The sequence below is a fragment of the Petaurus breviceps genome, unplaced genomic scaffold, assembly GCF_028583685.1.
Source record: "Petaurus breviceps papuanus isolate PSGF00001 unplaced genomic scaffold, PetGlider_PUasm1.0 90784, whole genome shotgun sequence".
Lineage (NCBI taxonomy): Eukaryota > Metazoa > Chordata > Mammalia > Diprotodontia > Petauridae > Petaurus > Petaurus breviceps.
In genome coordinates, this window is record NW_027187345.1 from 1919925 (window position 1) to 1942957 (window position 23033).

General features: G+C 38.4%; 1 protein-coding gene across 1 annotated transcript in view; it reads left to right on the forward strand.

Moving 5' to 3' along the window:
* Nucleotides 1-23033, forward strand: part of NOX3 (NADPH oxidase 3) — a 100530-nt gene that overhangs the window by 3920 nt on the left and 73577 nt on the right. The window lies entirely within an intron of this gene.

Genomic DNA, 23033 nt, shown 5'->3' on the forward strand with positions numbered 1-23033 from the left:
GAAGGAAGGAAGGAAGGAAGGAAGGAAGGAAGGAAGGAAGGAAGGAAAGAAGGATGGAGGAAAAGAGAGAGGAAAAGAAGACAACAAAGTTCTAAAAATTTATAGACAGTTATGAAATAATGGATATGAACTGCTTTGAAATGGTATAAAAACATCATAAATATCTAAGGTAGATACATATTTTTTTTCAAAGACACCAAAATTATTATATTCCAATATGTACCAAAAATAAAACAAGAAAACAAAGATGTTGAAATGAAGGGCTACACAAATGATAAAGAGTTATGATTCAGGACTGTTTCCCTCAAACCAATTTAACTATAAAATGTTTTCCTCATTTGTTTTTATCCTCCCATGCATAGAGAATACCAGAGTAAAAGGAACACTCCAAAACAAATGTGAATTTAATTAAGCAACAAGATATGACAGACTGTGCAGGAGTGCCAATTAACATAGACTTGGGGTGTGCAATGAGACATGAGGCAAAGATTCTCCCAATTGATTTTTCTTAACACCAGATTAAACTAACCAGGGAGATGCTTTGAAAAAGACTTTGTGGTTTGTTAAGGAATAGGGGTAAAGAGATGTGAGACTCAGAAGAAAAGGAGCTAAAAGAGAGTATCAAATTAAACTAAAATGAAAGATCCAAAGCCAAAGATCCAAAAAAATTGCAGAAAGAACCTCTGCTATTTTTTTACTACAAACTATGCTGGAACAAGGGCACCAAAAGGTCTAGTTTTCCTCAAGTTGAGGATAGAGCTGACCCTCTGGTGCTAAAATTTTTAGGTGAGTCCCTTCCTCCCTCATTGAGTAATCACAAACCACTTAGCTGCTGACCAGACCATGAAGACAAATGTGTTCCTTTTCCCAAAACCCACTTTCTGATCAATCAGCAAGCATTTATTAAGTTCCTTCTCTGTGTTAAGCACGGTGCAGGGCTCCGAAGACACAGAACAAAAATGGAGCTGTCCTGAATCTTAAGAAACTTAACTTTAATATTTTTTTATTTCTTATTTTAGCTTTGATTTGGCTTCAAACTAGTAAACATAACTCTTGAGCATGCACTTCTAAAACAGAAGAGTGCAGAGTAACCTTAAAGATATTCAGAACAGAAATAATAACAACAGTAATAGCTTGGTAGCACAGGATAGAGTTCTTGGCCTAGAATCACAAAGGCTTGAGTTTAAACCTGATCTCAAATGCTTACTAGCTGTATGACTTTGGGCAAGTCATTTAATCTATTTCTACCTCATTTTCCTAAACTGTATAAAAGGAGATAATGACAGCACCCCCCTCCCAGGGTTGCTTTGAGAATCAAACCAGATAATATCTTTGAAGTTTTTAGCACAGTACCTGCCACATAGTAGGTACTTAATAAATGTGTTTGTTTCCTTCCTTCCTTCCTTCCATAATAACAATGTTTAGGCACAATAGATTGGTTACAATTACTAAATTTTGCTGAACCTTACTAGAAGTTCCATAAGCTGTTAAAATTAGTTTGTAAATCTATATTCACATAAAAAGGCACAGAAGAGAAGGCCTGCCCTAGGCCTCAGAGTGTTGAAATAAAAAAATTTCCAAAAACATCTCAGGAGAGAGGGCCCCAGAAGTTGCAAATTCTTCATTATCTGCTCATCCCCTGAATACCTACCCCAATTTTTAAAAAAAATTATTCCTAATATACTGTACAAAGAGAGGTAAGGTAGAGGCATATAAAATCAGTGATTCTCTAGGGATAAGATAGAATGCACTAAGTCTTTGCTAATACTTCTAGTCAAAGAATTGAATTTTCAGAACCACTACAATGGGCTCCCAGAACCACATCCTTTTTTGCTGAATAGAATCAGCTTAGTGGCTAGCAGCACCTCCTGGTGGCTAAAAGAACAAAAGACATTCAAGCAGCATTCTGCATTTTTTAATATATTTAATAGTGTATGTGAATTATCCACCTACCAGACTGTGAACTTTATTCATTGTTTAATATTTTTCCCATAAATCCCTACTGTAATGCTTCATTATGGTTAGGAAATGACCCTGAGCTCTTGAAGACTAGGCCAGTGGACTGTAGGTTCTGGAAGGTTCTTACATATTGGAAAACCATGAAGTTATAGTCCCACCAGCTGACTGTGCCTACTTTCTGAAGATCTAGCTAGCTAAGTACAGAGAAACTCATCAGGAGGAGCCTAGTAATATTCTAATGAATTATTTGGCTTTGGCAACTAAAGAATCAAAGAAAATACAAAATGAACCTTAGTCCCATGTGGCTGTTTTGTTCTTCCATGATGCATGTGTTGGAAGGGCAGAAAGGGAGCAAAGGGTGCTACGAATCAAATTCCTTTTAGACTACCAATGAACTATTAACTGTAGATTTTCTAAATGTTTGACCTCTGTCCAATGACTAATGAATTCAAAAAAATCAATTTCACAAATACAATATGGGAGAAGCATGGCTAGACAGAAGTTAATCTGAAAAAATTATCTGAGGGTTTTAGTGGAATGCAAATTTAATATAGATCACCAATATGAAATGGCAGCCAAGAAAACTAATGTGATATTAGACTACATTAGGAAAGGCTTAGTATTTAGAAATAAGAGACCACATCTAAAGTTTAGTTCTGGATACCACATTTAAATGTGGGAATTCACAAGCTGTATAATATCCTTAGGAAAGCAATCAGGAAGGGATTCTTTTTCAGGTCTAAATTGAACTAAAGGGCCATTGAAGTTCCTTCCAACTCTGAAATTCTGTGATTCTATAATTGACCTACTATTAGAAAATATGAACTACAGCAATATCAATATTCTCATGATGAATGAAATCAGAAAAAATAAAATTTCAATTAAGATGAAGGTCTTCCTTACAGAGGAAAATGAAGAGTTCCCAGAGTTCTTTTTTTTAATGTCCTTAAAGAAAACAAGAAAAATCATCTCATGAAACAATTGGGCTTTTCATTTTGGAGTGCTTAATGATGGGTGTGGAGTAGCTAGGTGGCACAGTAGATAGATCACTGGGCAATCTGAGTTCAAATGTGACCTCAGACAATTACTAGCTGTGTGACTCTAAGCAAGTCACTTTACCCTGTTTGTCTCAGTTTCCTCATTTGTAAAAATGAGTTGGAAAAGAAAATGGCAAACCACTCCAGTATTTTTACCATGAAAATCCCAAATGGGGTCACAAACAGTAAAGCATGACTGAAAAATGAGTGAACAATGTAAACAAAAAGGATAAGCATATGTAAAAAGACTACCTTGAACATAACTGCAGCTTAAGCACTGCTATCTCCTTTAGGGGTGAAGAATTAGAAAAATTCTACAACGAAATTAGTGAGATCATTCAAATTAAGTCAATGTGTGCTACTGATTACTTCAATGCCACAAAAAAAAGAATAGGAAAGGATGGCAAAAAAAAGAAAATACTAATAACTAGGGATATGGGTAAGGTAAAGATCAGCATTGGTACTGTAAAATATAACTCAGATTTGAAAAAAGAATGATTTCAAAAGCTTGACTAGGGGTCACATAGGTACTAGGAGTCAAAGACAGGCCTTAAACCAAGGACTTCATGTCCAGATCTCTATCCACTATGTGATGCTGTCTCTCATAAGAAGATGTTTTAAAAAAAATAAATCCAAGATTTTATGGGGGAGAAGGCAGGAGAAAGCAGAGGAAAGACTTTTTATAAAAGGTGGCATTTGAACAGAATTTGGAAGTAAACAAGGGGATTCTAAGATACAGAAGTAAGATGTAAGCATCCTAGGCATGAGGAAAAGTTGATTTAAAAAATAGTACAGAGAGAAGAGATGGAATTTCATGGATGAGAAACAGGGAATGCCAGTTGTTTGTTCAGTCTTTCAGTCATGTTTGACTCTTCAGGACCCCATGGATCACAGCATGCCATGCCCTTCTATCATCCATTAAGTCTCAAAGTCTGTCCAAACTCATGTTTGTGCCTTCCATGACACCATCTATCTCTCTCATTCCCTGCTTTCCCTTCTCCTTTTTGCTTTTAATCTTTCCCAGCATCAGGGTCTTTTCCAATGAGTCCTTTCTTCTCATGTCCTTCCAATGAGTAGTCTGAGTTAATTTGTTTAACTATTAGCTGATATGATATCCTTGCTGTCTAAGGAGCTCTCAAAAGTCTTCTCCAGCACAACATCAGATTAATTGAACCTAAAGTATAAGAAAGGGAGTAATGTAGGATAAGGGTGGTAAGATAAATTGGGGCCTGGTGGCAAAGGACTTTAAAATTCAAAGAGAAAAGCTTGTGGTTGATCCTAGAGGCAATGGCAAACTAGTCCTGAAGTTGACTGAGTATAGAAATTATATGGTTAGACCTGCATTTTAGTAAAAATCACTTTGAGAGCTGCATAGAGGATGAATTGGAAATGCCTACCTGAGGCAGGTAAACCAACATGGAAGCTTCATAATCTAGAAGAGTGGTGATAGGGAGCTGAGGTAGGATGATAATGTGGGTAGAGAGAAAGTGATGGGTGTGAGAGATGTTATAAAGACTGAAATTATAAGATTTAGCAACTGGTTAACTATGTGGGGTGAGAGAAAGTGAGGGGTTAAGGATAATAATAATAACTACCATTCATATAGCCCTTTAAGGGTTACATCTGTCTCTTTTAATCCTCACTACAACCAGGTAACTTGGGTACTATTATCATTCCCATTTTACAGATGTCCAGACTGACCCTAACTGACTTGACTAGGGTTACAAAGCTAATAAGTGTCTGAAGCAGCATTCAGACCCAGTTGTTCCTGATTCCAAAGCCAACACTCTATTTACTAGGCCACTTAGCTGCCTCTAACACCAATAGAAGGAATTTTTACTTCAGTATGTCCAGAGATCCATTGAAATATTGGAATATAACCTTTTTGAAGAGCCACATAGTATTTCTATGTAATATACATATATTACCTCTATATGATATATATATTATATAATACTATGATATAGATATAATAATACTACATATATGTATATATGACATACATGCTTCTGTCACATATCCTCTATCTCATAGTTACATTGCATTTATATGTGTACATATAGATTATGTATATATATATATGCATGTGTCTATACACACATATATACCGTGTTTCCCCGATAATAAGACCTATCCCGAAAATAAGCCCTCCCCTTACCCATGTAAACTTGGGTAAGTCACTTAACCCCAATTGCCCTCCAAAAGGCAAAAAAATAAATAAAAATAAATAAATAATAAATCACTTGATGGCTAGCATTCCAGTGATAAGTCTCTGCCCTTCAGCTAGGCTGTTTTTAAGAAGATAGACTCATGTCTGTCACCAAGCCTGTACTCAAAGGCTGTCCAACTTGGGAGTCCTCACCAGACCTTGAGGCCCACTGGCATAGCCTCAGAGACCCCAGGGTCACCTCCACACTACAAGGAGGCACAGGAATGGAACTAGAAAGGTTTTTAAACAGAATTTTTTTCTTAGTTTATACACATTAATACCATACAATAGAAAGGATTTAAACCCACAAAGAAATAAAAATCCCAGCAAAAAAAACCTTAAGATATAAGCAAAGAATAAATTCTGACTAAATCAAATAGTTCCAGTATGTATGTGTATATGTAGATGTTTATGCAGGTATGTGTTTTATGTGAGTATATGGAATTGACAGTTACTTCTGAGATTGTGTGTTAGTCAACAAGCATTTATTAAGTGTTTCTTATGTGCCAAGCACTCAGGCATCCAACCTCAAGGAGCTCACATTCTAACAGGGGAAACAGCCTGCAACAAACAGTACAGAAAGAAATTCTATTTTAAAAAATGTCCTTCTGGGGTGGCTAGATAGAGCAGTAAATAGAGCACCTGCCCTGCAGTCAGGAGGACCTGAGTTCAAATCCAGCCTCAGACACTTAACACAGAACTAGCTGTGTGACCTTGGGCAACTCACTTACCCCCAATTGCCCTACCTTCCCCCCTCCAAAAAAAAAGAGTAAACTGGGCATCATGGGGCATTTAGGTGGCACAGTGAATAGAGCACCAGGCCTGAAGTCAGGAGGCCCTGAGTTCAAATCCAGCTCAGACACTTGACACACTTACCAGCTGTGTGACTTTGGGCAAGTTGCTTAATCCCAATTGCCCTCCAAAAAGCAAAAAAAAAAAAAAAGTCCGTCTCCCTGACACCTATGTCTGAGAATTGACCACAGGGACCCCCCCCCCTCATTTCTATTCTCCAATGTTGGGGGGGAGGAGAGAAGAGGGGTCAGTGATTCTGGAGAGTTACAAAAGTAAAAAAAGGGGGGAAAGAAAAAAACATCTTAGGGATGAGAAAAGTACTCCTGTGACTTCCTAGGAGATCAACAGGAAAAACTAAGCCTTCTAGAGCCCTGTCATGCAAGCAATGCAAACATTTAATTGAAGTTTTAATGTGTTTTTTAAATCTACATTGGTTTAGAAGGCACTTAGAAGTCTGGCAGCAAATCCAGTGCCATCAGCTAAAAACATGGAAATCCCCACGGTGCATTTTGTGGACTTTCTCTGTAGCTCCTGAATAGAGGGAGCTGCTCAAGCCTTTGAAGAGTCCACGGTGAAAATTCCCAGGATAGGCCCAAGTTTGCCAGGCATTTAGCTGAAAGATGCTGCAGCTGGATCTTACCTTAAGCAACACCATCTATTTTCTTACTAAAGCTCTTTTAGAGTTAAAAGAGAGCAGGAATCTTGGAAACACTACCCATGCACATTTAATTAGTGAGCTAACTCCAGAGTTCAAATAAGAAGCTTTTATTGAAGGGGGGTAAAGGGGGAAATTTTAAGGGCTACAATTAAGAGTTCAGTTGCCCTGAGTAAGTTCTTTTTCTTTTCTTTAAAAAACAATAAGTAAAGAAGATCAAAGGGATTGTAATTGAGGAAGAATCTTGGAAGTCTGGTCAGTCCTTGCTATCTTTTTGCCTGCCCATCAGTGATAACAATCATTTTGGAGTCAGTCATTTCCTAATTAACCATTCTTTAGAAATGAGATCCTAGGGACAAATTCTGACTAGACTTCAGCAACCAGAATTTGGCCCCAAACTTATAAATTTGTGGTCCAATTTCTGCAGGAATGTGTGCTGACTGCGGGGCAGTGTGAGTGACATTCATTTGTAAATCCCATTACAGCTTATTAGCCAGGACCTGGACTAGAGTTTTTGGAGAATTCTCCAAGTGCCTCTAGCAGAACTACATTTGGAATAATTCTTTTTTTATTTTATTTTATTATTTTATTTGGAAGAGGACAGGATGAGGGGTCAAGTACTAAAGAGACTGAATGTTTGCAACTCTGATGCCTTTCCTCCTGAGTTTTCTCTCTTATTTCAATACCCTAGAGCTAAGGCCTAGGCCAGGTCTGCTTCCGGAAGCCTCTCCCAATTACAGATTGGCAAACTAATTTTCACAGTTTATGGAGAACTGTCAGTTTGGTAATTGACTGGTACGGGAACCCAGAGGATGAAAGGAACTGAGTCTGAGGGTGAGGCAAGCTTTTCACAGGCCTTTATCTGGAGCTCCCTTTGAAGGGTAACTCAGGTTCAAAAGCATTTTCAGTTGGAAGGTTCCTCAAGGTCTACCTGGAACAGGGAGTCTAGAATGCTCTGATGAGTTAATTCTGCTAGAATTAGTCCTTCAATAAGAATGGAAAGGTGTGAGAGTAGGTCTTCATATTACTGGGGTTAGAGATCTCTGAAAATGATTTATTAGGAGGGGATTACCTACTGCCCAGGCTCTTCCTATCATAAGCAAGACTGCTGTAAGGCTAGAAGGCAGAAAGCCAGGCTAATCAAAATTCCCATCACTGAATTTACAAAGCTGCCCAAGATTCCAGAATAACATTGTTTTGTGGTCCTCCCCTCTCCCTTCTCTTCCTCGGTCCACACCACTTCTCTTCTCCTCCTTGCCCTTCTCCCCTCCTTTCTTCTCCCCTTCCTCCCTAGCATTCTCCCATCAGTTTCTAATCACATCCTTTAACAATATAATGAATGAAAGCCTATGGCTCAATCCTAGAGGAGAATGGGTGAGAAATTAGAGGTTGGTGCACAAACTTCGGGGTGGATGTGCTCCCTCCAAGGTTACCCACCTCTATTAAGATGGGTTCAAAGTGCACGAAGACAAGCTGCCCAGGACATGGGGGCAGAACGTTCTGGGCTATTTCCCTAGGAACAGAGGCAGCTCGGGACAGCTCTTAGCAAAAGGCAGAGAGAGCAAGGCAATCTGGGCTCAGTTTGTTTGGGGTCCCCCCACCACCACCCTCCCTGGAACCAGAGATGCTGGCCAAATTTCTTATTCAGGAAGGAAAGCTTCGAAAATGTAATAATTGCTTTGTCAGGGATTGGGAGACAGGGAGGAGAGCATTCCCCCACCCTTCTGAATGGAAGGAATCTGCCCGGCTGCTCGTTGCCATGGAGGTAGCAAAGGAGAGACACACTTTATTATCAGATGCAGCTCTGACCCTGCAAAGTCAGGCAGCCTCAGGAGCCTGTCTGGAGAGGGGCAAAGCAGAGATGGCCTCAGATACAAGTGCTCTGGCAAAAATGTCTGGGTTCAGATTTGTGAGTGACAAATCCCAAAAGAGACAGATCCCTGCTTCGCCTGTTGCTGTAGAATGTACTTGGAGTGTGGAAGAGGCGATCTGAATGTATCACTCTCCAGTATTGTGTGTCTTTGTATTAATGCCTGGTTTAGTCCTTCAATAAACACTTATTAAGTACCTAATAAATGCAGTAGTGCCTGCAGTAGTACTCATTAATGTACTAGGGGTTAGAGGGCTGGACTACAGATCAGGAAACCTGGGTGCAAATTTCAACTCAGAAGACTTTTATTAAGCTTATTAAGCTCTGTGACCTTGGGCAAGTTGTCTCCATTCCTTATACATACAAAGATGAGTTCAATTCGTTTGGACTAGATGAGCCTTCTAACTTTAAAATCTATGATCAGTGTGTGAAGGACAACATGGATCAAAAGTGTCTGAGTTAGGAAAACCTGAGTTCAAGTCCAGTTTCTGACACGTATGTAGCTGCATGATGCTGGACAAGTCATTTAACCTCTGAGTGTCCAAGTATGGAAAGCAATTACTGATCTGTCTTGACAGAGAATTCCCTTCACTAATGAACTCAGAGTTCTGGTACATAGCTAGATAGAGGCCGAGAATCAGGAAGACCCACATTCAAATTCAACTTCAGACACTTACTAGCTCTGTGACCCTGGGCAAGTCACTTAACCAAGTTTGCCTCAGTTTCTTCATCTATAAAATGGAAATTAATTCTAGTTTCTACCTGCCAAGGTTGTTGTGAGGATCGAATGAGATTTTTTTTTTTTAGAGGGAGAAGGGGAGGGCAATTGGGGTTAAGTGACTTGTGCAAGGTCACCTGGCTAGTTTTGTGTTAAGTGTCTGAGGCCGTATTTGAACTCAGGTCCTCCTGACTCCAGGGTCAGTGCTCTCACTGCACCACCTAGCTGCCCCAAGATAATATTTTTAAAGCACGTAGCATGGCACTTGGCATAGTGTCATATTAATGGGCTTTTTAAAAAATATAAAATGTGTAATATAGATACAGAACCCCCAATTTAACCCCCTCCCAACTTATCTAACACTTTGTTTTATACCTCCAACATACTTAAAAAAAAGTTTTAGTGGGGTAAAAAATATACTTATGGCACATCCCTGGAACATAATAGATGCCACATAAGTGCTTATTTTTTCCTTTAAACTTTTTCCCTTCCATTGCATTTTGCTACATTATGAACATTATTGTTCATAATCTTATACCATTCTTCTCTGTATGATCTTACAAACTCTATTATCTAAACAGGTTTATTCTCTAGATGCTGCTGTCCTTGGCTAGTATATCTCATACCTACACTTGGCAAGGAAATTAAATATTCTCTGACTAGGAAGATTTTAGGCTCTTTTGATCTCCTTAGGGCAATTGATCTACATCAGTTAGGAAATGGATATAATCAGTGCCAATGGCCATGTACACAGATAAAGTTAATTCAGATTAGAATGTCTTTTAATAAGTGAATATGAAGAGATGCAGGTTCATGAAAGGATTCATGGAAGAAATGGCTTCTGCACCTTGAAGCATGAGTTTGCTTTTTTTAAATATATGACATATTCAGAAGATAGATTAGAATTTTATTTATAAAACAAATGAAGGAATTGTACTAGATAATATTTAAGGTCTTTTCCAGTTGTAAATCCTATGAGCGTCCTTACCATCTACAGAATTGAAAAAGCCATATAGATATCAAATCCATAAACTAGATTCATGGAATTGATTGGAGACAGGAATTACTTTTTCCATGTTGTTAGATGGACAGAGATATAAAGTAACTTGCCTGAGGTTACTCAACAGATCATAAGCAGAGGAAATTTGGTCACCTGCGATGCTTACTACATATGTGATCTTGGACAAGCCATATGACCCAATTTCTTCATCTATAAAATAAAGGGTTAGACAAGATCATCTCTGAGGTCCCTTACAGCTCTATACCTATGACCCTATGACCTGACTCTATCCCAGTGTTCTATATGCTGGAGTACATGGTCTCTTATGTTTAAAGTATTTTTGAAGCTATTTCCTGAAGCCACAGAAGTTCTTAGTACAAGGAGGATGTAAGGAAAAGAAGATTTTTCCCTTTCCAAAATACAGCATTAAAGTTATCAGGCTTCCCTACTGGTAGCTACAAATTATAAAGACAGGAATATGAGCTAGATGAGTGAAGGACATTTAACTTGTCTCCCTTAGTTTAACTTTTATTCTAGCTAAAATACTTTCTCATGATAAACCAGAGAGAGTCTTGGGAATATTTAACCCTAAATTAGATAATTAACCATAACATAGTTCTTTGATCTCAACATGAGATTTAGGGGTAGAAAAGAAAAAACAGTTACAACTGGGGGGACTTCTGCTTGGCTTTTTTTTTTTGGCCTGGGTATTTCTGACTATAATTGTTAACCTTCCCTTACCAATGATGAGGCTCTGGTGACTATACCCTAGAAGCTTGAAATTAAGATGGCTTTTTGTGACTCTGAAGAGGTGAGCCCAGAATATAGTTGTTATTGTTGTTCAATTGTGTCTGACTCTTCCTGACCCCATCTGCATTTTTCTTGGCAAAGATACTGGAGTGGTTTGCCATGGCCTTCTCCAACTCATTTTACAGATGAGAAAACTGAGGGAAATAGGGTGAAGTGACTGACCCAAGGTCACACAGCTAGTAAGTGTCTGGGGCCAGATTTGAACTCACATCTTCCTGACTCTAAGCCCAGCACTCTACCTACTGTATCACTTAGCTGCCCTTTTCATTGTATTCATTGAATATCTGTACTCAGGAGGATTTATAGGAAAGCCTGGACAAGGATCATACAAACAGTATGGACGACTGAGGTTTATATTAGGAGAGAGAACACATACATTGAATCATTGCTCCTCCAAAGTAAAGTATTACTTATTTACATCAGCAAATTGTAATTCTTACTTGGCAGCTAGGATATGCAGTGGAGAGGCCTGGCTTTGGAGTCAGGAGGACGCAAGTTCAAATTATGCTTCAGGTCCTTACTGGCTGTGTGACCCTGGACAAGTCACTAAAACTCTCTTGGGCTCAGTTTCCTTATTTGTAAAATAAGGGATTAGATTCAGTGTACTTGAAGGTATCTTCCAGTTCTATATCTCTGATCCTATAGTCCAATAATACTGTAGGCTTAAGGGTCATGGAAAAACATCGTTTCCAAAGGATTTAAATTGAGGGTGAATCTTCCTGACTCCAGGCTCAACACTCTATCCACTGTGCCATCTAGCTGCCCCCCAGTATATAATAGCAGGTAAGAATTCTCAATAGAGACTATACTCTGAAGCTGTTGAAGGAACATTCAGATGAGACCAGAAGAGAAACAAGCCAACATGAATTTGGGGCATGGCCAAAAATAACACAATACCATCACCATGAGGAATAACAGAACCAGAAGAATGTAGCAAAGAAACTTTCCTTTCTAGAAACTTCTTTTTTCCATTTCGTTAAATGTCTTCACCTTAAACTAATTGTGCCCTCGGGCTAATAGAAGCCAGAATAAATACAAAAGGTAAATACATTGGTGTGGCCTTGATATCCCACAGATTATCTTGAATCTATACAGCTATGTGAGGACCCAGGGAAGGAAACATGAAAGGGAGTGTCTGTCTCCAATGCAATGCTATGTTGAATTTACATTGGCAGGCTAATTTACATTGTAACCGGTGCCTGCTACATCTACTAGAGAATAGACCATATAAGGACATTGTGGTAACACCTGAAGACATTGACAGTGGTCTTAAAGAACTATCAGTTTAAATTGCCCCTCAATGCATGCCCTAGCCAAATGTGTCATGTGTCCCCTTATGTAAGATCCCTTTTTTTGTGCTCATTCTCCTCACCAATAATGTTTCCAGAAGAATGTGTCTTTGGTTTATGGGAGCAATGTTCCATTGCCAATTTTTCTTTCTATTCTATTTTATTAAATGTCTTTGCTTTGAACTAATTGTGTCCTCTGGTTGATGCAAGCCAGAATAAATACAAAAGGTAAATACATCCATGGGGGCTTGTGTTAGCACAAGTCATCTTGAACCTATATAGCTATTTGGGGAGCTGGGGCAGGGGGAGTATGAGAGGGGAGTGTCTCAAGTGTTATACTGATATTGCATTGGTGGGTTAATTTACATCAAATTACAGGACCTAGCACAATGCTTTGTACATTAAACATTTACTGAATGTTTGACTCATTTTGAGGTTATAGAAAACTTTTTATTTTGCTTTTTAAAAAGCAATTCAATTAAAAAAACATTTATTAAGCTGCCATGCATATAGAGTATTATGCTAGGATAAACAAAACCAAGAAATAATAATAGTTTTGAGATCTCCTAATCAGAGAAATACAAATCACCAAAACCTTAAAAAACTACCCTACATCCATTAGAATGGCAAAAAATAATCCAACGGCAAGATTGGCAAATTGGCAAGATTATGGGGAAATGGCACTTTAAAGCATTAGGGATAGGACTGCAGACTGGGACAAACATTTTGGAGAATAATATGAAAATATAAACAATGAGTCACAAAACTGATCCTACTTTTGGGATAAATATTTGGATCAAATAATTGCATTTGATCTATCCATCAAGTATTTATTAAGTACCTACTATGTACTAAGCTCTATACTATAGTGTCCTTGAGGACACAAGGTCAAAACCAAAACAAATCCTGTCCTCAAGGAGCTTACATCAAGAAAGTAAAACAACACATTCACATATAAGTAGATGCAAAGCATTAACAAAGGAAATCCAAGGTAATTTCCCCACTAGCAACTGGGGAAATTAGAAAGGCTTCAAATAGAAGATACCACTTGTTAGAATCCTAGCCCCAAAACATCATATAAAGGGGGTGGAGTGTGGGGAGAAGGGCCTATCTACGTGAAAATATTCCTAGTTGGTCTATATGTAAATAGCAGAAATTTAGAAGCAACCTATATGTCCAATAATTAGAAAATAGCAAAGTTATAGCATAACAATATAATAGAATATTTTAGTATCACAAAACTTAATACATGAAATGTACAAGGAAATACACAAAGGCTTATATGACTTGATTTGGAACCAAATCAGCAGAATAAGAATTACATATAAACTAGTTATAATTATGTCTATATATATATACATATTTAATGTATTTTTAAGAAAGGAAAAGAAAAGGAAATGAAGGGAAGAAAAAAGGAAAATGGAGTGAAAAGTTATGGAATTTTAGGTAGGCTTCCAAGGGGTCATCGAATGAAAGCATTTCCTTTACCTATTTATTGTTTTGTAATTCATTTGGCTTGACTTTGATAAGATTTGGGGTAAGATTTTACACCCTTCTTTTACATATATATTCAATTGTGCTGTACATAAAATATAATTTAAAGTAATTTCTGGAAAGAAAGAGCAATTAGGGGATCAGGAGAGGCTTCTTGGGAAAGGTACAATGGTTCTATGAGAAGGATACATCTTCTGTCAGGGGAAATAAAAAGGGAGAGTCAATGTTTGGGAAAATGCTAAAATGGTGAGTTCTGCTGTGACCAGAACACAGAGCTTATGAAGGAGAACAGTGTGAAATGAGACTGACAAGGTAGGCTGATCATGAAAGGCCTTCATAGAATGTTAAACTGCAAAAATGACAAAATCTGGAATAACCGATGTTGGGCTCCTCTTGGGATTCAATGACAACTGAGGCACATATTTCTAATTTGAAAGTATTCATAACCTCAGTATGTTAGTACCATGACCTGATTACATTGATAGTTATTTCCACCCATGAATGAAAAATGAGACCTAAAAACAAGTGGCCTCCCAATATGCCCTCATCATGGTGTGACCTGTTACTGATTGGATACTATAGTCCAAATGACTTATCATGCTTTCTCTAGCACAATCTATTGTTCCATAAAAATCCCATTGAACTATTTGGATGTTCAGCTTGTTATACCAATACAAGTACTTTTAGGTACCACGTCTGTGTCTAACTAACACTTAAAAAGTAGTAGGAGAGCTACATCCCTAGAATATGCTGCCCGACATTCCGTGAATTTTAAGCTGTCACAAGTAAATCTGTTGCGGCGATGATGCCTCCCAACATTAGGAGGTTTCGCCCTGAAAATTAAATGGAATATATAGAAGAACATAGCTTTGATATTGGCATGTTATGCTTTGCAATGTATTAAAATTCCCTACACATAAGAGATCCTAGAGCCAATGATGAATTATTAGATAGAAGAAATATGATCTGTATTTGGAAGAGGAGATGCCTTTATGCTCCCCAAAAGGGAGAATTAAATCTTTTTATTTTAATTGAGGATTTTTAAGTCCTGCCAGTATATGTACAATAAGAATTTGAGAGCACGAACTTCATCAGAATGTAACTGGAAAGCAAACACTTTGCACTTGAGTCAAACAGGTTGTTCATGGCTATTTTGAAGAAGGGTACATGATTGTTGGTTGGATCAAACAAAGATATTGAGGATCTCTTGGAAAAAGAGGAAACATAATTTGGTGTCTCCAATCCCCTAATCTTCCTAATGTTATTGTCACCTCCACCCAAATTTTGTCACAATGACAAATTAGCAAAGGTTAGCTGGATACAACTCTCTAAACATAATAGAAAGCACAGAGGATAGAACATCCAGTCCCTCTAGGCCAACAATTAAAGTTCACACTGAAACTTGAATCCATGTTATGTTGTGGAAATGCTATTATCATTTCATTGTTTCTTTCTTGACTCTGTCACACTGGATGCACCTCAACCTTTCAGAACTCTGTTTTCCTTTAGTAAAGGTCCTTCTGAAGACAGACAGGAAATTAAGGAATTTACTCTTTCTTAAATCTGCAGTGGTATAGTACTAGTGTTGCACTATTAGCCAAGTTTAATACCTATGGTACTTATGACCAATACTGGCATATAATGAAATCCAAATCCCTTGGAGAATTAAAAGATGACACCGACTGATGTAATGAGCTATTTTACAGATACATAAAATGTAGAACTAAATTTCTTCTCAGTGGAAAACCTTATCAGAAATGACCACTAATATAGCCAGGATGGGTATCTCACTACATAATTCTGTTGAGACTTGGCACCTTAGCTTCTGCCCTTTGACAGGCCTCTGAGTCCCACACCATCACTATTAGTGATGAAAAAGCAAAGTTTACCAACTTAGAGTCAGAGCTATAACTCAGCACGCTCTATTATATTGACCTCTATGATCCCTTCAAGGTCCAAATCTATTATCTGAAGTCTACTTGTACCTGCATATTAGCTTCCTGAGAGCAGCGAATTTGAATTTTGTTTTTGTAGCTCCTGAGCTTAGAACAGTGCCTGGCATATAACAGTCATGGAGTAAAAGCAACACAGTAGAAAAGTTCTGGAGCCAGAAGGACCTGGGTTCATATTCTATCTCTGATACTTACTACTTATGTTACCTTGGGCAAGTCTTTTAACTTCCCTGAGTTCCTTGTCTGTAGAATTGGACTAGATGGTCTTAGGGTTCCCTTCAAGATCTAGGCCTATGATTCCGTGAATTGACGAATATTGGTTGAACTAAATTGAATACATTACCTTTGTGATACCCCTGCCTGTTATTCACAGCCCTGTATCTGAACTATCTTCTACATCAGCAGGGAAAAATGAAAGCAACTGACCTTGAAGGTGCTAGGATAAAGTAGTAGGGTTGACTTTTGAAAAAGCAATCTGAAAAAAACCTACTAGTATAATATCTAGATAATACTAGATAATAATCAATGAATTAATAAAAGAAAGAGGAAGTAAAGGAATAAACATTCATTAAGTGTCTCCTACTAGTCAATTGGGGGCCATCTCTAGCTGTCCTAATCTATATCTGGCCACTAGACCCAGATGGCTTTGGAAGAGAAAATGAGGCCTCACTGAAATCCATTTCACTTGCATGTCATGACATCACCTTCCTGATGTCATTGGTCCTCCAAGAATGAACAACCATACTAGTCAATCACAAGGCTATTTACAAATATTACCTCATTTGATCCTCACAACAACCCTATCAGATAGGTGCTACTATAATCCCTACTTTTATAGGTGAGGAAACTGAGACAGACAAAGGTTAAGTGATTCTCCCAGGGTGGCACAACTAGTGTCTGAGGGCAAATCTGAACTCGGGTTTTCCTCACTCCAAGCCCAGTGCTCTCTCTACTATACCACTTTGTAGCCAACTAAAAGCATTTTTTCCACCTGATATTATTTTGTTTTTTCCAATTACATGTAAAGATGGTTTTCAACATTCACTTTTATAAGATTTTGAGTTCCAATTTTTTTTCTCCCTCATCCCTCCTTCTCCTCCTCCTTTCCAAGACAGCAAGCAATCTGTAGGCTATACATGTACAATCATATTAAACATATTTCTGCATTAGTCATGTTGTGAAAGAAGAATCAGAACAAAAGGGAAAATCCATGAGAAAAAAGAGAAGAAAATAGTCTATTTTGATCTGCATTCAAGGTCCATAGTTCTTTCTCTGGATGTGGATAGCATTTTCCATCATGAGTCTAAAAGCATTTATTGAGTACCTACTATGTACCAGGTATTGGTGATAGAGAGACAAAAATTTAATTGACCCTGCCCTCAAGGAGGTTGCTTTCATCCAACTGGGGAAAATAATATGTGCACATGGAAGTATGTAAATAACACATATAAGACAAGTACATGGTCATTTGTAGGGCAGGTGGTGGTTGGAAGAAAGGGAGAAGAGGATCAGAAAACACTGCATCGTAGGAAGTGTCACTCAAGCTGAATATTCAAAGAGACTAAAAACTCTGGGAGACAGAGGCAAGAAGGAATTACCTTACAGACAGGGGTGACAGCCTAGCTAGGCAAAGCTATGGAGACAGGAAATGGAAATGGGATATGTGAGGATCCATAAGAAGGCCAGTTTGTTCAAATCCTTGAGTGTGTGAAGAGGACCAAGGCACACCAAGCCCCCGAATGATTGATTTGTTGTTGTTCAGTCATTTTTCAGTCATGTTCTACTGTTTGTGAGCCCATCTGGAGTTTTCATGGCAAAAATAGTGGAGTGGTTTGCCATTTCCTTCTCCAGCTCATTTTACAGATGAGGAGACTGAGGCAAATAGGGTTAAGTGAATTGTCCAGGATCACACAGCTAGACAGTGTCTGGGGCCAGATTTTTTTAACTCAGAAAGATGAGTCATCCTGACTCCAGGCCCAGCACACTATCCTCTGTGCCACCTAAATGCCCCTCAAATGATTTATAGCATTAAGCAACATCCATATGGAAAAAACAGAATTTTTGAGTTTCTGGCAGTATTCCTAGAAGTCATCCAACTGCAAGAGTGGAAAATCCTTCTGGGAGTGACAATTTGCCATCTTATATTTGGATTCTCTTAGTAGCATCATGATATTTGGGATTAGTAAGACACCCTATTCCTTTGCTCTATTTTAAATAATGAGTGATGAAAGAACTGTTTACCTCCATACTTTAAGGACCTGTGATTTCCATGATGTGGGAATTCCCTCTACTGATACTGATTACAATCCCATATCTCTTGGTCTTCTAGAAAATTTGTCACAGGGTTACCATCCCTCTAAACATAGCAAAGCTTGTCCTCACATGTCAGATGTCTAAATTCTTCCCTGTAAAGTGAAGGTACTGGATTTGATGGACTCTGAGATCCCTTCCATATCCACCCTGAAGTCTTTCCAGCTTGGTGGGATTTCCCAGGACATTTATATCACTGGTGTAGTCTTTGAGAACACAAAGTGACCTTGTGAAGGAAAACAGAATTCTAACAGGGAGGGGATGAGAAAAGTCTAAGTGAAATTAAGCTGAAGCCATTTATAAAGCCATATGCTCTCTCTTCCCTACACAAGGACTTAGAGTGTGAGAGACTGAAGAACATTAAATACAGCCACAATTAGCTCACAACAAAAACAAGGCCACGGTGGTTTTCATTGGTCATCCTCAGTCAAACAGCGAAAACAGAATATGTGGAATATGTGGAATTTGCTCATATACTGAAATTACACTGGAAATGTTCTGTGTGTCTGTCTGTCTCTGTCTCTGTATCTCTTTAAGTATGTTTTTTTCTTTCACCAGTCTTCTGGCTAAGTAATGCTATTAAAACAGCTTTCAAGGTATATATATATATATATATTGCTTTTTGGAGGGCACTTGGGGTTAAGTGACTTGCCCAAGGTCACACGGCTAGTTTTTGTATTGTGTCTGAGGTCGAATTTGAACTCATGTCCTCCTGACTCCAGGGCCAGTGCTCTATTCACTGCATCACATAGCTGCCCCTCAAGGTATATATTTTCTAGCATCTCCATAAAACTATGGACAGAAAAGAAAACATGACAAAGCCTGACTCAGTGACAGTAACAATTTGGAAATCTTTGTCATACCAAAGGAAACCTCCTTTCTGTAAGCATCTCCAGCAGGCAAAGCCAGCCTTTTTTGCCAGTATTTCCTTTAAGTCCATGATCATTTAGCCTACCAGTGTCTATTGTTTGAAGGCATTCATTCCTCTGTGTATATACTTCTCCTCTTAAAATATTCCTTTATGTGATTTTGAATAGGGCCTGGTTTCCATTCTGAAAATGCTGGTCAGTCTTCCCAAATGAATTCTCTGAAGACACTGTCAGAAGGTGACTAGGATCCTTGGACCCACCCTAGCTATCCAGACACCCCCACACACACCAAGCCTTCATTGAATAATACCAGGGCAGGGGTGGTAGAGCGGCTACCTGTCTCCCTGCTACTGCTACCATTCAATACAAAATACCCCTGCCTTCCTCCTCCCCTGAAAACATTGTGAAAATGAAAGTTTGATACTAATTAATGAATTAATTAATTCACACAATGTAAAAGTGTTTTAAGAAGTCATCTCCTTCATTCTTTTTTCATTTTGTTCCTTTCCCCAGTGCTTCTCATAAATACTTTCATGTCATGTCCCCACTTTCTGCCTATGCTATTTTTACTGCTTTCTCTAAGGAATTGAGCTCTTCACTGGAGTTATTGTCAGAGTCATAACTAGGAATTTTTGTGCCTGATGAAAAGGTGGGCCCTTAGAGAGATACCATGAGGCTGTGTGTGGGAAGGGAGCAGAGTAATGGCTAGTGTAAGGAAGGAACCCATCGGTGGTGCAGGAAAACCTTGAATCTCACCTTCAAGCTGCACAAGCATTCAACTATAGTGCCTCACCAGTGGCTTTCAGGTAAACGAAGCAGGTCCAGTCATGTCTTGGAGGGAGCGACCTGTCTCCACAAGGCTATGCTGATGAACCTCGAGAAGATCCTTTAACTCTAAGATGCATTGAGAATGGAAAAGAAGGAGGGAAGGAAGGGAGAGAGAAAGAGAGAAAGGAAGAAAGGAATGAACGAATGAACAAACGAAGGAAAGAAGGAATGAAGGAACAAAGGAAGGAAGGAAGGAAGGAAGGAAGGAAGGAAGGAAGGAAGGAAGGAAGGAAGGAAGGAAGGAAGGAAGGAAGGAAGGAAGGAAGGAGTTGGCTAAGAAATGAGGATACAAATACAAACATAATAGTCCCTGCCTTCAAATAGCTTACATTCTAATGAAGGAAAATCAAACATAAAGGGCCCCTGTGGAGGGGGTACAGTCACTGGCAGCTATGGCAGCATGATTTTAAAATGGTGGTAAAGTAGTGGATCTGAGAAATTTAAGGCAAAAGCCCAACTATCAGAGTCCAGAGTATCAGGAGCTGTGTTAAGGGTCCAAATGGAGGGAATGTTCATACTGCATGGAATGGCAGAATAGGATAATGACCAGTAGGGTGGTAGCCAGACTCAGGTGAGGAGATAGGTCAGTTGTTGTCAAAACAGAGCCTGGTGGTCATAGGGTAGCACAGAGTTAGCAGCAGGTAGGGAGAATGTGTCCCTCAGTTTATGCCCCACATAAGCCACCTCAGCTTCCCATTCCCATACTCCAGACTCTTTTGAAACCCTGTCTGGGTTGCCATGGCAACTTCCCTCTTGCTCAGGTGTCTTGGACAGATACTGATACTGAAGCTTTTGAAGCTATTCTGGAAATCTTCCCCTTTGCCTACCTTAGATGTTGGGAGTTAGAATGGATGGCTTTTGCAGCAGAAAACTGTGCCTTGCCTAGGGCTTGCTAGGAGCTCAGGCAAAGAGTACTTTATATAACAATAATAGTTTTCATACTTAGCTGATAAGGCGAATGGGGCTAAAACTTTGGACCAAAATCTCTAGGGGACTTTCCTGCACTATAGATATGACACACTATTTTAACTTAAGTTTGCTGAGGCATCACCTCCAAAAAGCTTTGCTATGAGATTTGTGTGTTAAAGGGAATTTTTTTATAAATGTGCTACTAGAATAGAGAAATAGAGTAGAGTGTGAAGGTTATTCAGGGCAGAAGATGTTGGGAGCAAATAAGAGGGAGCCCCATCCATATCAGACAAGGGATCTGGGAAACAGAAGGACTACCTTTAATTGTTTGATTTTTTATATCTGATGCCAATAGCCTAATTGCCACTGAGGGAGAAAATGGCACCCCTCTAAATTTCAGCTCTGGCACAAGTCCCCATTTCCTCTACTGTAATTCTAGTTCTGGCTGTCCCTTGTCTTCTCTTCCCACTAACACTATCCTAGTACAGATCTTCATTTCTAACCACCTGGAGAGATATAATAGTCTCTTGACAGGTCTTCCCGCTTCCACTCTCCTCTCTCCAAATCATTTTTTAAACTGCCATCTGTCAGACTTGTTTTCCATATTCACAGATCAGGTCATGTCAAATCTCTTGTTGAAACTGTTAAATGGCTCTCTATTGTCTACTGAGTAATAAGCAGTTATCCAAAGTTCTTCACAACCTAATGTCACTCTACTGTCCCAACCTTAATTACAAACTAGAGTAGCTTAAAAACTCTCAGTTCTTACCAAAGTATGTAACATCTATCATGGATTTTGTTTGTGTTACTTGTCCAATGGTTCTTCTTGCCTTCATCCTTTTCAATGCTTTTCCATTTCCTCATCAGAAACTGAACATTTGAGACCAAAATACGTTGATTCTACTGTCATGGATAATGAAGGAAAATTGTACAAAATTCTGACAGAACTGCTTTATTTTGCCTCTGTTTTGCTTTTCCATCCACTTTCATCTGTAATTGCTCTGAGGATGAACTTTCTTATTGTGTCTCATGCCAAGCCTTCCACAGATTTGTTTTCTCTCCCACTCCCACCCTTCTTTGCTGTTTTGTGAAATACTATAGCTCAAAATCTTCTAACATTCTCCTCCATACTATTTGCAACTGTGTTTATCTTCTAAATCAGTTACGTGTTTCTTACATGTTTCTCTATCTGACAAAGAGGAAAGTGTTCCTTGATTAAGATGCTTTCTAATTTCCTTTGGGCTCCTCATCATGGCAAATATAATATCAGCAAGAAGAGAAAATACCAAATGACTAGAAAAATCCATAAATGGAACTATTACCAAAAAAAAGTAATCAAGATGACATCAATCACTATTGATCCATGTGACTACTTTCTCATTTCTATAAAATCTTTAGGAGAATTATCTAAGTTAAGGGCATTCTTGCTTGAAAATATGAGGTGAGAGTAAGCAGGCTTTTGGAAATAATTTCCTACAGAAAACCACATGTCCATAGGCACACAATTATACTTGAAATGAGTAGAGAGTATAAGATGCCACAGTGCATATTGTCAATTGATTATTTTCTTAAAAGTAATTTTACTATATAGAGCTCTCCTCCAACAAGTATCTCCCATACTTATGTTAAAATCATGTAAGATTGCTTGAAACATACAGAAATAATTTATGTAAAGATATGAAGAAATATCCCAAGATAATTTTCTTTGGAATTCTCTTCTGTTTAAGTAAGGGACAAAGAAGGGAAATGTCCTTCCTAAAGGATGCCACACCATGGAAGATGTCTTGCTAAATCCAAATGGGAGAAAAATTCCTTATAAATGATAAGCTTCACCAGTTGCTCCTGGTTGTGAATGATTTGTGTTGGTTACATCGATCCCCAGAACACTACAGTGATTCTTTGATAAGATCCATGACCACACAAAGTCATTTACACAGAGATCCACTAAATGGATGAAGAGTACCTACTCTCCAAACCATGAATACAGTTGTTATAGCTACTTTGGTCATTTATACAGTCTCTGGAGAAGAAAAGTTATCTCAGCCCAGATTTGGAAAGGGAGTAAAAATATACTTTATTTAAGCAGCAACTTCTTTTCTAAGCAGCAACCTGACACCACATTAAAAACTTTTAATAGCTTTTTAAAAAAACTTTTTTTTGAACTTATATGACCATAAATAATAGAATATCTTCATTTCTAAAGAATTAAGCTTGCCTGTGACCCAATGGAGAATGAAAAAGCACATATTGGAAATGTAGCATGATGCATACCTGTTAACAAAGATTTTTTTGTGCAAGAAATTATACAAAAAGATATTTAGTAAATATGTTA